General features: G+C 36.3%; 1 pseudogene; it reads right to left on the bottom strand.

Annotated features, from left to right (window-relative positions):
- Positions 1-377: 377 nt before the first annotated feature.
- Positions 378-16,373, bottom strand: LOC110671109 (chromatin assembly factor 1 subunit FAS2-like; annotated as a pseudogene).
- Between the last annotated feature and the right edge of the window lie 1,639 nt (positions 16,374-18,012).

The following is an 18,012-nucleotide window of genomic DNA, read 5'->3' as shown; positions in this document are numbered from 1 at the left end:
AACACAAGGATTATTCTCTTAACTGCAACTTCAAAAATTTGGATGTTGTACAAGCACATTTCATTCAGAAATTCTAAAGCAAAAATGCATCTTGGCGTGACTTCCAGTACTCGAGCAATTTTGACGAGAACGAGTCCTGTTAGAATCAACAAATGAATACAGCTTACGGTCATTGTAAAAAAAATGGTCCTTAATGTCTCTTGTAAAATAACATGTTTTTTGTATACCCAAATGTTGCCCTCAACAAACCTACTTAAATAAATACCAATCATTAAAAGTTGCATATTAAGTCATAAAAAGTTAGTTCAACACAAGGATATGCAGCTCGCTTTCAAAATATATGCTCACTAGTTAAAGAACTACAAAAGGAAAAGAAATTAAAAAAAAAAAAAGTACATTTTTTCTTATTCAAAATCATATACCACGGAGCAAGGGGGAAAAGAAAGCTTCAACTCTCAGCATAAGGACAATATTTCTAACCCAAGTAATGAAAAGTGGATGTATATTTGGAAAAAGAATAATGATAATAATTGACAGATCATCCTATGAAAAAGGAATCTTAAAATATGGACTTGCCAAAATTCTGACAATTATTTTGGATCAATTGCCATGGGAATAATTCGTCTCTTGGCTGGTTTATTTGAGATGGGAGTGCTCATTGATCTGGGTGATGCTTGTTTCCCTTCATTCTTCTCTACCTCTGGCTTTTTGCCTGCAGGTGTTTCAATCATTATGTCCTCTCGTTTCTCAATAATAGGGCTTTTATTCTCAGGAACCCGGTCTTTCTTGTGCTTTACAGCAGATAATAGCAGAATATTTAGGGGTCTTAAGCAAGGAAGAAAATTGATGTACAAACAAGACCAATACTAATGAATTAATAACAGCATACCTGCCAAAGGGATGGGCAATCCCAGTTCATTGGTTTCAAATTCTACCAAAGTACAGTAACCATCTTGAGAAGATACAGCCAAATATTGGGCACTCGATGACCTTAGAGAAACAAATGGTGAAAAATTTTGATATTGTAATCATCCAAAGGAAAGGCTTTGAAGTAGGCAAAACTTCCATGAGAACCAACGCTTTATGGCTAATATATTAGATTTCGGGAAAAGAAAGGTGCAGGCATAAATCCTATCGCAATTCTGTTCAAGCCTTAAACAGTAAAAAATTGATAGCAACTTTGCATTTTGTTGGCTACAAGGAAATATTTGTTGCATGCAACATTTACAACAGGAGACCAAATAGATTGAGCATCATACAAAAGCATTTTGTTCTACTCCTATTAGTCTCCACTTTATTGTTATTATAATTGTTGTTGTCCCACATTATCCAAGTATAAGATAAGAATGCTAAATATAAAGCCTTGAGCACAGCACTTCTCCCCCTTGAGCTAGCTTCTAGAAGTGAGCTACACCTGATCTATCTTCTCCACATGGTATCCGAGCCAACCCTTGTCTCGATATTGGGCCTCCACTGTTGTTCAGTCCTACAAACTTCATGCTCCAGATATTCATGCCTATGCGTGAGGGAGGTGTGTTGTTCCACACATCAACCAATTATAAGGCACAAGTGTAATATCCACCAAGTTCTTGTTGTCGAAATTCCTATCGTGTTTGGGAATTTCAGTTCAAACTATGGTTTCAGAGGTGAAAGGTGTAGTAATAAGAGTGTTGGTAGTGTCTTGAGTATAATAATAAAGGGTTAGTAGGTTAGAGTCGAAGTTTTAGGGTTAAAGAAAAGAAGTCTCTTTCGGCTGCCGAAGTCCCTCTTGCCCCACGAGTATATAAAGGGCCAAAACAAATGAAAATAGAAAAGGAATTCTCTCATTTTATATGTTTCAGTTAACCCTATAATTTCAGCTCCCTTCCATGCCTTCTCTTTTGGGTTAATTTTGACAAGTTTATATGACCTTGGTGCTAGAGTTTAGGTGGGAGTTAGAATTCTACAAAGGGGAAGTTCATTTTACTAGTGTGCAGGAGTCAAAGCTTCAAAGAGGTAAGTATTTTCTCTTGCATGTGTATTTTAAAATCAATTTTCCCTTGATAGTTGATATTGTAGTTTGACTAAAGTGAAAAGTATGGCTTTTACTCTAGGTAGAGAATGGGTCAAATGGATTTCTAACTAAAGTGAAGAAATGTTTCCAATCTAAAATTAGTTTCTTTAATCTGAATGCACGTAGCAATTTCCAAGTTCTTTTAGGTTGTGAGGCTGTTATCAAATAGATCCTAAGCTTGATTTGGGATTGTTGATCTTCAAGGATGATTTTCCTTTTAGGGTGGATGTTGATAGAAGTTGAGCAACTTTTGTGAATTTTAAAGATATAGTAAATGCAAGTTGATTCCTTTATTTCCTTGAGATTTTGTGAATTGAAAATGGGGACTGAATGTGTCTATCCTTACTGCATGTTGGGCTTTTAGAGATTTCAAGATTTTGGAGAAAAATGGATTTTCATTTCATTAATTCTTTCCTTGTTTTTGAGCAAAATTGGTACTAGATTAATACATGTTGTAATCTCAAGTATCTTAGGTTTTTTTTTATTGGATATAATTGTGCTTGTTGTGTGAGAATGTGTTTTTGGAGCTTGAGTAATGAAAAGTTTAAATTTTGGTCTTTTGAGTAGCTACAACCTTTCCCAGGTTCGGCAGCCGAAAACCCCACATTTGGCTACCAAAGCTGCTACTGTGTCTCAAGGATTTTATGGATTTGAGTGTCCATCTTTCATAGAATCAAACTTGAGGAACCCGGAGAACCGTAGCTAGGAAAGAAACTAGAGTACGTGTTTGGTGTGTGATAGGCTTCAAAAGGTGAGAAAAACCGAACCTAATAAATAACAATGACTTTTTTTAACTGCAATTTAAATTATGTGCATCCACATGCATCATTTCATGTTAATTATTATGGTACATGTATTTAGAACACGAATATGTTGCATTGCCATTAATGCATAATTCCCTGTTGATACTAGATAAATGTTGAATGGCCCATTGATTTCCCAATAATGTATATGGATATGATATAATCATGCATAATATAATGTTAGTAAGACCAGGTGATGCCTAACAAACCCTTAGGGCACTGCTTATGTTAGGAAATCCTGAGGAGCTCCTTTATTTGACGAGCATATTGGTATATATTATACAAAAAGAGGAAGTCCCGATGAGCATCTGTAAGAGCCGGGCATTTGATTATGGGAAATCGCTAATGACAAATCTATATTATGTGAATTGTTTGTCTATTAAAATGTTAGTTCACTAAGCTTCCAAAGCTCACCCTCTTTCCTTAACTCCAGGTGATGCACAGCAATATTAGACATCAGCAAGGTGGTTAGCAAACCAAGGAGCTTTAGTAAACTACGTTATGCGTAATCAAGTTTAGTTTGCTGGACATATATAATTAAAAGTTTAGTTACTGTGCTTGGCTTTAGATTCCCAATAAGTTATGTTATGTAATTAATAATAATTTTTACATTTGCCCTTAAACTCTAAGCACTCTTTTATATATTTTGTATGAATGGATGGACTATATTATAGCATTCATGAATACTATGAAAAAGCTCAAAATTTAGAGCCATTTTTAAATGAAACATTTAATGTTATAGATGGAACACTAAAGTATAGTTGTTACTGAGTTGCTTTAAATTTTAGTTTAAATGGAATAAAGTGATGTTTTTACAAGTTTTAGGCTTGTTATGTGTTCCGACAGCCTTCAGCTGACTTGTTCCCTAGCGCCGGTAACAGCCCCAAAGTTTGGTTGTTACAATGAGTGCTAGGGCGAGGGGAGTGGCATATATACATCTCTATCCAATTTCGGTTTTTTTTTTTTTTCTTGTTTTTTAATTCATAGGAGGGTGAGTACCTCTTTAAGTTAGACAAACTTACCAGGCAATGTCAGTTATGGCTGCATAGTGAAGACCAGCCAAGATATTGGAGGAGCACTTTCCGTGTCATAGATATACAACGAGTTTAAAGTTGCCACTGCAAAAATTAGGCGATAAGGAAGCTTGCAAAACCCAGCTGCAAGTCAATAAAGCAAATAAATTGCCAGTTAAACATCACACTAACTCAGTTATAACGCAAAACAATAGAATGGATACCTGAGTGTGATCCCCGAAGGCTAAAAGCCATGGGGCAGAAGCGAACAGCTACTACAGGTTTACTGGCACCAGGGAGCATTAAAGCAGGCCTACGTATCGCAAAAATAGGGGAAAAAATGCAAGATAAAAAGTTTCCTTATTTTAGTTCATCATTTGAACATAGATTTACAAGTACTAAAAGCTAGAAAATCATAATAAGGAATTATATTAGCTCATTATGCATTGACAGAAATTGGATTTTATTCCTGATGGATGATAGACTTCAAAACTTGACTATGTGGGATGCCAATACAAGGAAATATGAAGTTCACTTACGCGTCTTGCCTTGAAAAATCCTTTCTCGAAAATACATAAGCAGTATTTACTGCATCCGATGCAGGTGATATTTTGTCAGAACCTGTAATGCCAAATTTGATTTATGAATGTAATAGCATCAGAAAGAAAATATAATCATAATGCATATACAGCCGTAAATAGAAAAGCAATAGAAGCCTCCGGATTAGGTTATGAAAATTAGATAATTACTAATACTGAAACAATATCAACAAATTTGCAACTTCTCACCCAACCATCTTAGTAATAAAATAAAATGAAGAAAAAAGAAGAGGAAATTGGCATCTCTGCAATAACGTCAAGCAAGTTCATAAATCATATACTTAATGGTTAACATACTTCAACAGAATTACATTGCGAATGCCAGAAAATAAATAAAATGAGAAGAGGAAATTGACTACTCCACAATCACATCAAACAATTTCATAAATCATATTCTCAGGTTTAAAGTACTTCTATAGAAGCATATTGTAAATCCTAGCAATCCATCCAGACCATCCCTAAAAGCAAGATAATAATTAGAATAATGAAGTTTCACCAGAAAATATATTAATGCAGGGAAACTAATTCAAGCTGTTGTCATCACTATAAGACTGTTTGCAAGCAATGGAAATAGGATTCCTTTTTCTGGTGAAGGATACAACCATCTTCCCAAAAAAGGGAAAGTTACAGCCTAAGATTATATAAGCAACAAATAACAATACTGCTCAAGAAAATAGGATAAGAGTAGATGCTTGATAAAACAATTACAAAATGTATCATTAACTTCTAATTAGATTGGACATATGCTTGGGTCCCTACCTGCTGGCACAAGTAAAAATGATCCATCAGGTGACCACGATAATCTTCGGAAGAAAGATGGCAATGTTTCATCATGAAAGAGATGGTTTTTTGAAGACTGCATCCCAAAACATGCATGAGGTTTATAACGTGTAACAAATCCATCTAAATTCTGCAGCAAATGAATATAATATGTAATTCTCTACCTTTGAATCATCTATAGACTGGTGCTCTGTCTTTGCAATGACATGTTGACAAACATAATTTATCTTCTCAACACCTTTAGTTTTAGTCTGAGGTTTATTGATATAAACTCGGCAAGTTCTATCTGAACTAAGAGAAGCAACATACTTGGTAAATGGATCCCAGGCCACACCTTGAACATAATGGAAATGACCATCCAATAGCTGATGCACAGAACCTGAAGGAGGAGGGGGGGGGGAGAAGGGGGGAGGGAAAGGAATCAGAAAATCTAACCAAAACATTCTAATTAATATGCATTATGGTCTTTGATTGTCTTTCTTGCCTTTGTTAACATCCCATATGATGCAGGAATTATCAACTGATCCAGAGATCAAAAATGCAGAATCAGGAGACCACTGCAGATCTAGAACGTCTTTGTGATGAAAACTGGTACAAAAGAAAGTAGTAACAGAATACAAACCAAAATAAATACAATCAAAGATCAAGAAAAATTATCAAGAATCATAATGCACGATAGATAAAATTGTGTTCAGTGTTATGGAAAGTCAATCACTATATTATTTCTCTGTATATTCTGTATTCTGTATTCTGTATTCCTATTTAGGATTTCTTATTTAGGATTTCTTCCTAATTGGTAGAACACAATTATAAAAATCAATTGTATATATATATACCCATGTACAGATTAATTGAAATTAAGGAGAATCATCTCTTTCTACATGGTATCAGAGCATGAGATTTCTATATGTTTTGCAAAATCAATTGTTCTGTTTCCTTTTTTCCTGACCAGTGTTTATTTCAGGATCTTACGACGAACCAAATTATTGGTAGAGGACGTGAGTCGGGTGGTCTCTACATTCTAGAAAATCATGAACCGCGGTCGCTTGTTTGCTCCAGTACCTTAACACCTCTTGAAGCTCGTTGTAAATTGGGCCATCCTTCTTTGTCTACCATGAAGAAGCTGTGTCCTCAGTTTCAGTCTTTATCAGTACTAGAATGTGAGTCATGTCAGTTTGCAAAACATCATCGTTTGTCTTTTGTGTCTAGAGTCAATAAACGGGCTTCATCCCCTTTTGAGTTAGTTCATTCTGATGTTTGAGGTCCTTGTTCTGTTACTTCTAAAAATAGATTTCGTTATTTTTTTACTTTTGTTGATGATTACTCTCGTGTTACCTGGTTATATTTAATGAAGAATCATTCTGAGTTGTTTTCTATCTTTTGTACCTTTTGTAATGAAATCAAAACTCAATTTAATATTTCTATGCGCATATTAAGAAGTAACAATGTCAAAAAATACTTTTTAGCACAATTTCAGTCTTATATGACACAAAATGGCATTCTTCATCAGTCTTCCTGTGTGGATACCTCATTCCAAAATGGCGTGGCCGAAAAAAAAAATCGACATCTTCTTGAGGTAACTCGTGCTCTTCTTTTTCAAACGAAAGTTCTTAAACATTTTTGGGCGGATGCAGTTTCTACGGCACGTTTTTTGATCAATCGTATGCCGTCTTCTGTCCTTAATGGGGATATTCCTTATACTGTTTTGTTTCCTACAAAATCTTTATTCCCTATTGAACCCCGTATTTTTTTTTGTCCCTGTTTTGTGCGTGATGTTCGTCCACAAGTTACTAAATTGAATCCAAAGTCTCTCAAATGTGTCTTCCTTGAATACTCCCGACTCTAAAAAGGGTACCACTGTTTCTCTCCTACTCTTAATCATTATATTGTTTCTGCAGATGTCACATTTTTTGAGTCCACTTCATTTTTTCCTCAATCATCTGTGTATGAGAGTCAGGGGGAGGAGGATGATCTCTTAATATATACTGTACAACCAATGTCTAGTCCTCTCCCACAGCCTGTTCCTTCTGTCTCTAGACCTACTCGACCTCCCATTGTTCATGTTTATTCCAGAGATTGGATATTCCTGACTTAGATCCTCCACTAGCTACTTCGTTGGGAGATCATGTACATCATACTGATCATGATTCTGATCTAGACTTACCCATTGCTCTTTGTAAAGGTAAACGTTCATGTGCTTACCCTATCTCTTCTTTTGTTTTTTATAATCAATTGTCTTCTTGTTCTCGGTATTTTGTTACTTCTTTAGACTGTGTTCCTATCACTATCTTCGCTAGTGAGGCCTTTGTCTCATCACACTGGTGTCTTTGCTATGAAAGAGGAAATTGAGGCTTTAGATGCTAATGGTACATGGGAACTGTTGCCTTTGCCCATTGGTAAGAAAGCTATTGGTTGCAAATGGATATTTACAGTAAAGGTAAATCCTGATGGTTCTGTGGCTAGGTTAAAAGCACGCCTTGTAGCAAAAGCATATGCTCAGACATATGGAGTTGATTACTCTAACACTTTTTCAGCTACACTTACTTCTGTTCGCTTGTTTATCTCTTTAGCAGCTACATATGATTGGCCCCTGCACCAATTGTATATCAAGAATGCTTTCTGTTATGAAAAGTCAATCACTATGTTATAGAAAGTCAATCACTATATTATTTTTCTGTATATTTTGTATTCTGTATTCCTATTTAGGATTTCTTATTTAGGATTTCTTCCTAATTAGTAGAACACAATTATAGAAATCAATTGTATATATATACCCATGTACAGATTAATTGAAATCAATAAGAATCATCTCTTTCTACATGGTATCAGAGCAGGTCATCAATCTAGGGTGACTATTTGTTCTCACCACCCAGCTCAGGAGAGACCCTGGTCGCCGACCGGTCGTTTCAACCCCGATCAACATTGCCGGCGTCGTCTCAACCCCCTCATTCCACCACCGTGTGCTGTTGCCTGATCCAGTATAACCATTAAAGGACTTCTGAGGTTTGGCTCTCAGATCCTATTTCGGTATTTGCTTGATTTGTGATTTTGGGTTATTTTGCTGCTATAAGCGCTTTGGATTAGCGTTTCGGTTAGTTTTCTTTGTCTCAACAAATGGCAGACAATAAGAATATTATTTCTGATGTGATTCCGGTGATGACTAAGATCACGGAACACAAACTTAATGGTTCGAATTACAGGTGGAGTAAGGCATTAGGGTCTATTTGCGTAGCATTGATAAGGATGATCACCTTACTAAAGATCCACCCACTAATGATACACGACAAACTTGGCTAAGGGAGGATGCTCGATTGTTTTTGCAGCTTTGGAACTCGATTCATAGTGAGGTATTTAGTTTAATTAATCACTGTGAATTTGTTAAGGAATTGATGGATTACTTAGATTTTCTGTATTCTGGTAAAGGGAATATCTCTCGTATTTATGATGTTTGTAAGGCATTCTACCATGCTGAGAAAGAGGATAAGTCTCTCACGGCTTATTTTATGGATTTTAAACGGGTATATGAGGAACTTAATGTATTGTTGCCTTTTAGTCCTGATGTGAAAGTTCAGCAGGCCCAACGGGAGCAACTGGCTGTTATGAGTTTTCTTGCAGGCCTTCCTTCAGAGTATGAGACTGCTAAATCTCAGATTCTCTCCAGTACTGAGATTTCCTCTTTGCATGAAACGTTCACACGGGTCCTTCGTACAAAGAGTACTCAATCTTCACAACCTGTCAGTAGTGCTCTTATTAGCCGTAATCCAAATGGACAACAGGGTAATAGAAGAGGAAGTAGAGGAAGAATTACAGGCAACGGAAGTAATCAGCGTAATGGAGAGGCTAGTTCTAATCAGGACTCAAGAGGAGTCATTTGTTATTATTGCCATGAGCCTGGCCATACAAAATATAATTGTCCGCAACTTCAGAAAAAAAATCAGCGATCACAGATGGAAAATATGGCAGCAGAGAATTCTACAGTATCTTCCTCTGAGAAAACTATTTTGGTATCTGCAGAGGATTTTGCACAATTTTCCCGATGTCGTGCATCTCTAAAGCCTACAGTTCCACATCGCTGCGATCACGAGTCGTAAATCTACTACATGCCTTGTGTCTTCTTCATCCAAATGGGTTATTGATTCTGGTGCGACAGATCACATGACAGGTAATTCTAGTCTTCTATCCGCTTTTGGTCTAATCTCACTTCCTCTCATACTTTAGGTGATGGTTCTACTTCTTGTGTCATGGGTTAGGCTGCGAACCCGACCGTCAATTTCTTTGTCTTACATTTTGTGTCTACCAAAATTCTCTTTTAATCTACTTTCTGTTAGTAAACTTACTCGTACCTTAAATTGTTCTGTTTCCTTTTTTCCTGACCAGTGTTTGTTTCAGGATCTTACGACGAAGCAGATTATTAGTAGAGGACGCGAGTCAGGTGGTCTCTACATTCTGAAAAATCATGTACCGCGGTCGCTTGTTTGCTCCAGTACCTTAACACCTCTTGAAGCTCATTGTAAATTGGGTCATCCTTCTTTGTCTACCATGAAGAAGCTGTATCATCAATTTCAGTCTTTATCAGTACTAGAATGTGAATCGTGTCAGCTTGCAAAACATCATCGTTTGCCTTCTGTGTCTAGAGTCAATAAACGGGCTTCATCTCCTTTTGAGGTAGTTCATTCTGATGTTTGGGGTCCTTGTTCTGTTACATCTAAAACTGAATTTCGTTATTTTGTTACTTTTGTTGATGATTACTCTCGTGTTACCTGGTTATATTTAATGAAAAATCGTTCTGAGTTGTTTTCTATCTTTTGTGCCTTTTGTAATGAAATCAAAACTCAATTTAATATTTTTGTACGCATATTAAGAAGTGACAATGCCAAAGAATACTTTTCAGCACAATTTCAGCCTTATATGACACAAAATGACATTCTTCATCAGTCTTCCTGTGTGGATACCCCATCCCAAAATGGCGTAGCCGAAAGAAAAAATCGTCATCTTCTTGAGGTAACTCGTGCTCTTCTTTTTCAGATGAAAGTACCTAAACACTTTTGGGCGGATGCAGTTTCCAAAGCATGTTTTTTGATCAATCGTATGCTGTCTTCTGTCCTTAATGGGGATATTCCTTATACTACTTTGTTTCCTACAAAATCTTTGTTCCCTATTGAACCCCGTATTTTTGGTTGTACCTGTTTTGTGCGTGATGTTCGTCCACAGGTTACTAAATTGGATCCAAAATCTCTCAAATGTGCCTTCCTTGGGTACTCCCGGCTCCAAAAAGAGTACCGTTGTTTCTCTCCTACTCTTAATCGTTATCTTGTTTCTGCAGATGTCACATTTTTTGAGTCCACTCCATTTTTTCCTCCATCATCTGTGTATGAGAGTCAGGGGGAAGAGGATGATCTCTTAATATATACTGCCCAACCAATGTCTAGTACTCTCCCACAGCCTGTTCCTTCTGTCTCTAGACCTACTCGACCTCCCGTTGTTCATGTTTATTCCAGGAGATTGGAGATTCCTGACTCAGATCCTCCACCAGCTACTTCGTTGGAAGATCCTGCACCTCATCGATCATGATTCGATCTAGACTTACCCATTTCTATTCGTAAAGGTAAACGTTCATTTACTTACCCTATCTATTCTTTTGTTTCTTATAATCAATATTCTTCTTGTTCTCGGTGTTTTGGTACTTCTTTAGACTCACATACTATCCCTAATACCGCATGAGGCAATCGTCTCATCCTGGCTGGTGTGATGCTATGAAAGAGGAAATGGAGGCTTTAGATGCTAATGGTACATGGGAACTATTGCCTTTACCCACTGGTAAGAAAGCTATTGGTTGTAAATGGGTATGTACAGTAAAGGTAAATCCTGATGGTTCTGTGGCTAGGTTAAAAGCACGCCTTGTAGCAAAAGGATATGCTCAGACATATGGGGTTGATTACTCTGATACTTTTTCTCCTGTAGCTAAACTTACTTCTATTCGCTTGTTTATCTCTTTAGCAGCTACATATGATTGGCCCCTGCATCAATTGGATATCAAGAATGCTTTCCTTCATGGTGATCTTCAGGAGGAGGTGTATATGGAGCAACCACCTGGGTTTGTTGCTCAGGGGGAGTTGGGTAAAGTTTGTAGGCTTCGAAAGTCTCTTTATGGCTTGAAACAAAGTCCTAGGGCATGGTTTGGGAGATTCAATGAAGACAGGAATTTAGTATGCAAAAGAGTAAGTGTGATCACTCAGTATTTTATAGGCAATCTGAGGCTGGTCTAATTCTCTTGGTAGTCTATGTGGATGACATTGTCATCACTGGGAGTGACTCTGCAGGTATTTCATCTCTTAAAACCTTCCTCCAAACTCAGTTTCAGACCAAAGACTTGGGATTGTTAAAGTATTTCTTGGGTATCGAAGTTATGAGAAGTAAGAAGGGTATTTTCTTGTCTCAAAGAAAATATGTCCTCGATCTATTGACAGAGACAGGAAATTAGGTGCTAAGCCTTGTAGCGCACCAATGACTCCAACTTTACAAATCAAGTAGCGTGGGATAGTGAGTTGTTTGAAGATCCAGAGAGATACAGAGATTGGTAGGAAAATTGAACTACCTTACAGTCACTGTCCCCGACATTGCTTATGCCGTTAGTGTGGTAAGTCGCTTTATGTCTTCCCAACCGTTGCTCATTGGGAAGCCTTGGAACAAATCTTGTGTTATCCAAGGGCGCCCAGAAGAAGTTTGCTATATGGTAATCATGGGCATTTGAATGTTGAATGTTTTTCAGATGCCGACTGGGCTGGATCTAAGGTTGACAGGAGGTCAACTACTGGATATTGCGTTTTTATTGGAGGAAATTTGATGTCTTGGAGAAGCAAGAAGCAGAGTATAGTTTCTCGATTTAGTGTTGAATCCGAATACAGAGCCATGGCACAATCAGTATGTGAGGTAATGTGGATACTTCAATTACTAGATGAGACAGGTTTTAAGACCTCCCTGCCTATGAAATTGTGGTGTGATAATCAAGCTGCTCTTCATATTGCTTCTAATCCGGTGTTTCATGAGCGAACCAAACATATTGAGATTGATTATCACTTTATTCGTGAAAAGATTCAACAACAGATCATCTCAACAGGACACATCAAAACTGGAGAGCAGTTAGGAGATATTTTCACAAAAGCTCTGAATGGAGCTAGGATTGACTACATTTGTAACAAGTTGGGCATGATTAACATCTATGCTCCAACTTGAGGGGGAGTGTTATGAAAAGTCAATCACTATGTTATGGAAAGTCAATCACTATATTATTTTTCTGTATATTTTATATTCTGTATTCCTATTTAGACTTTCTTATTTAGGATTTCTTCCTAATTAGTAGAACACAATTATAGAAATCAATTGTATATATATATACCCATGTACAGATTAATTGAAATCAATAAGAATCATCTCTTTCTACACTTTCCTTCATGGTGATCTTCAGGAGGAGGTGTATATGGAGCAACCACCTGGATTTGTTGCTCAGGGTGAGTTGGGTAAAGTTTGTAGGCTTCGGAAGACTCTCTATGGCTTGAAACAAAGTCCTAGGGCCTGGTTTGGGAGATTCAGTGAAACAGTACAGGAATTTGGTATGCAAAAGAGTAAGTGTGATCACTCAATATTTTATAGGCAATCTGAAGCTAATCTAATTCTTCTGGTAGTTTATGTGGATGACATTGTCATCACTGGGAGTGACTCTGCAAGTATTTCATCTCTTAAAACCTTCCTCCAAACCCAGTTTCAGACCAAAGACTTGGGATTGTTAAAGTATTTCTTGGGTATCGAAGTTATGAGAAGTAAAAAGAGTATTTTCTTGTCTCAAAGAAAATATGTACTCGATCCATTGACAGAGACAGGAAAATTAGGTGCTAAGCCTTGTAGTGCACCAATGACTCCAAATTTACAACTGTTAGCAGGGGATAGTGAGTTGTTTGAAGATCCAGAGAGATATTGGAGATTGATAGGAAAATTGAACTACCTTACAGTCACTCGTCCTGACATTGCTTATGCTGTTAGTGTGGTAAGTCAGTTTATGTCTTCCCCAACTGTTGCTCATTGGGAAGCTTTGGGACAAATCTTGTGTTATCTGAAGGGCGCTCCAGGAAGAGGTTTGTTATATGGTAATCATGGGCATTTGAATGTTGAATGTTTTTCAGATGCCGACTGGGCTGGATCTAAGGTTGACAGGAGGTCAACTATTGGATATTGCGTTTTTGTTGGAGGAAATTTGGTGTCTTGGAGAAGCAAGAAGCATAGTGTAGTTTCTCGATCTAGTGCTGAATCCGAATAAAGAGCCATGGCACAATAAGTATGTAAGTTAATGTGGATACTTCAATTACTAGATGAGAAAGGTTTTAAGACCTCTCTGCCTGTGAAATTGTGGTGTGATAATCAAGCTGCTCTCCATATTGCTTCTAATCCGGTGTTTCATGAGCGGACCAAACATATTGAGATTGATTGTCACTTTGTTCGTGAAAAGATTCAACAATAGATCATCTCAACTGGACACATCAAAACTGGAGAGCAGTTAGGAAATATTTTCACAAAAGCTCTTAATGGAGCTAGGATTAACTACATTTGTAACAAGTTGGGCATGATTAACATCTATGCTCCAACTTGAGGGGGAGTGTTATGGAAAGTCAATCACTATATTATTTCTCTGTATATTCTGTATTCTGTATTCCTATTTAGGACATCTATGCTCCAACTTGAGGCGGAGTGTTATGGAAAGTGAATCAATATATTATTTCTCTGTATATTCTCTATTTTATATTCCTATTTAGGATTTCTTCCTAATTAGTAGAACACAATTATAGGAATCAATTGTATACATATACCCATGTACAGATTAATTGAAATTAAGGAGAATCATCTCTTTCTACATTCAGCAATCTCAGTTTTGACCTGATAACAAGTGAATTTCGTCATAAAGTCCCCAAATCAAACCACACTCATTATTACCATCTACAGTTTCAATCTCCACAAGATAAAGTTGTGTTCTTTGTCCTGAATACTGACATAATTAATATTGTATTATTCCCCTAAATTCAATCAGTATGGTGAATTAATTTTGAGTGGATGAACATGACAACTCAACTTTAGGTTCATATCAAAACCATAAATGATCACAGCATGATCCAGATTTGACCCCCTCAAACTAACAGGTTTAAATCTGATTAGCATATGGCCAGGCTGAATGTAGCAGCCTAACAAAACATTTAAAGTATAGCTCTTACGACAAATTCTTAAGAACTTTCCATGTTTGACCAGTTTCTGTAGAGTTTAACTTCCATACAATCAGCTCCCCTCCTGCATGGAAATTATATTTATGTATTGGCTATATTGCCTAGATAATTATCTCAGAAAATTGTCTAGCTATATTTTAGAGTGGAGAGACAAAAAGCTGCTGTAATTTAAGGCATACCATCAGCACCAGAGGCAAGTAGATCTCCTGCATTGTATGAAGAGTTATATAATTTCGAATAAAGAAAGGAAAAGGACTTATAAGAAAGATGAAGTAAGCAAGATTGCAAAATTATTTTATGATACAATGAGATGAGCCCTTTATGTAGACATACTAGAGAAATGGTACATATATAGAAGACTATATTCAGAAGACAAATGATTGGAATGATGCCAAAGTGGCCTTGACCTACAGAAGAAGATAAATGTGCTTTCACTATCACATGGTAGTAGCTAATAAATTCAATTACTAACAAAGACGCAATCAAACGGGATTGTTCAAGTAGGATTTGTCTCCTCATAACTTACCAAAACTCTTGAAGAACGACCGATACAAGCTCATTGCCTAGACTAGACAACTATTACAAACATAACCTAAAGCAACCAAGTCGGTCACCCACTTCAGATGCAATGTGCACATAATGCATAATTTTTTAACCAAGTTTAATTTTTTAATGATTCCCTCATAAAAATATAGTCATGAACTAGGGGAAAAAGTATGAGCCAAAAATCCAGCTTTAAGCAGATACAACGCTAGTTGGGGATTGAGGAGGATGACAGGACAGGTTAGGAATCACAAGAAAGCTAGTAAGTTGGTCTTTGATTACCCAAAACAAGGATGAACTTTTTATGTTTTCATTTTGTGAGAATGGCTATGCATGCACTTGCGTTACTAGTGCTGTTATAACCTAAACATCACAAAACAACTAGCAGCCCTACAAACAAGAAGACATGATGGGATACAATTATCAATTTCACATCTCTAGCATAATGTATCAGCATCAAAGTTAACTAAACAGCCATGTAAAAACTTCGAGATTACGACATATTATCAATACTTGAAATCCATTGTCATCCTTTAAATATGGATAATGATTTAAAAAGAAAAGGTATAAATGGAGAGAATTGGTAAGTGTTACTACCTATGACCTATATGCCATGTACATTTAATTATCCCATAGCTTTTGCATCTGTTAATGATTACTTGTTCTACAAAAAAGGGAAAATAAAACAAAATAAATTGAGGATTAAAATTTTATTACCGGACTCCGAGAAATGAAGTGCATTCACAGCAGAACAATGGTGGGAAAGGCTATTTTGATAAGAAGCTGTTGGGATTTTCTTCTGTGCTTCACCTGAATTTATCAACCAAAGCTGAAAGTTCAGTCACAGCAAAAATAACAGTTAGTGAAAAATTAACTATGGTGATAAAGGTTATAATGATTTCGGAAGTTTGAGCTCCATCCGACCAAATTGAATTACTTCAACTTAACAGAAGCCTCAAAATTAAAAAAAAAAAAAAATTGAAAAGACAATTTCGAAAATATATATATATATTCAGGAGATTTTTACTTTTCGAGAAAAAAAAATCCGAACCCGTAAATTAATTCCACTAAGGGAATTGATAATCGGTTAATAACAGCAGGGAAAAAATCACATATAAAAAAGTAAAATGGCACAAGCAGGCAAAACTAAAGCATGAACACTGCTAGGATTTCTGATTTTAAAGTACCTTGATGTCGAAGTCGGCTCCGCCGGTGGCAAGGAGACCGGAAATTGGGTGAAAGTCTAGGGCTAGGACAGGTTTTGTACGATGCCAATTGATCTGGACTGTTCCTCCCCTCATTTTCTTGTACTTGCATTGCATAAACACGGGGTGTGTATATATATATATATATATATATAAAGATGTTATCTCATAAAATTTTAAAATAATTATATTTATGTCATGTAATAATATTTATAATAATTAAATTTTTTTATGTATTATCACATAAAATTTTAATATTATTATATTTATGTCAAGTGATAATATTAAATTAAATTTAATATTAATAATTTTTTTTCTTATCATATATGTCAATTATATTAAATTGATATTTATTAAATTTCATATAGTATTTATTGAATATTAATTTTTTATTATTTTAATCTTTAATTTTAATTTAATATCCTATATAATTATAATATATAATTGCTATTTAATTTTTATGTTATAATCTAAATTTAACTTTTTACTATATCTATATTATATATGTCACGACCCAACCTATGGGCCGGACCGGCACCAGGACCTGGGCCAGCCTAAAGGCCCCGAGGCCCGTAGTAAGCTAACTGTTCATTAACCCAACTCTAAGGTCCATTTGGGCCCAATTTCAAGAAAACAAACGGACAGAGTCCGGCCATAAAATGGACTTACCAACGGGGAGTTTTCGACTCACCGGACCTGTAAACACAATATATAGTCAATTGGGGAGCTCAGCTCACCCTCCACATATTCATCAACATAATAATAAATGGGAGCTCAGCTCCCTCATCCAATCCATCAAACATGCATAGCATATTAAGTTTACAGGTCCCAAAATAATAATTTAGTTTACAGACCCAAATCAAATAAACATTTCTAACACATGCGGAAATTCTAAGATTTAACAAGTTTATACAAACAGTAATAATTGACCTGCGAGGGAGAAAGCAGGTTAACCTCAAAAAATATCCTCCTGTGGCCTGTAAAAATTTTTGAACAGGAGTGAGCGTTCGACTCAGAGAGTAAAATATCAATTTTAACCATAATCTCTATAACTATCTAGAACTAATGCACCCTGTAGAGTGAAATGCAAGCCGTGACTACCCCGTCCTATCCATAGTCCACACCACATCACACGCACGCCAATGCACGCACATTGCTCCAAATTACCACAACAACATCCATGGCACATCAACAGTTATGAATGCAACATAAATCGTGCCTAGAGTTTAACTACATAAATATATGCATATAAGTGATGCATGGGCATGCTTGAACATATAATAATATCGAAATTACAATTAAAATTAATATTCTACTCACAGACTTGACGACAATCACTGTGGCGGCTGGGCGGAGGAAGAAAGGCATCAGCTCACGACAATTATATTACAATTATTTAATACAATCGACTCAATACAAACAAAGAAAAAGACCAATACGTCCTAAGTCGTGTAGAAAATCCCAGTGAGTCTCCCCTATACCTAGGACCTACCCAACCTGCAAAAGGGTTCAAAACACACTTCTATACTCACAATCCATATATCCACAACTCAATCACATCACACAGCCCCTCCTGGGCCCATCAAATCAATCATTCATCACAATATGTAAAATTTCAATTTAGTTCTTATAATTGATCATTTTTGCAAAAACTGCTCAAATAAGCTCTAAAAATTATAAAACTACGCTTGCGCGGTCCTTAGAAATATTACTAAGCTATTGCAAAAAGAATCGTAATTTTCTAAGCTAC

This window comes from Hevea brasiliensis, chromosome 10, assembly GCF_030052815.1.
Source record: "Hevea brasiliensis isolate MT/VB/25A 57/8 chromosome 10, ASM3005281v1, whole genome shotgun sequence".
NCBI classification, from domain to species: Eukaryota; Viridiplantae; Streptophyta; class Magnoliopsida; order Malpighiales; family Euphorbiaceae; genus Hevea; species Hevea brasiliensis.
Note: the sequence above shows the minus strand (reverse complement) of the source record. Positions and strands in the feature narration are given on the sequence as shown.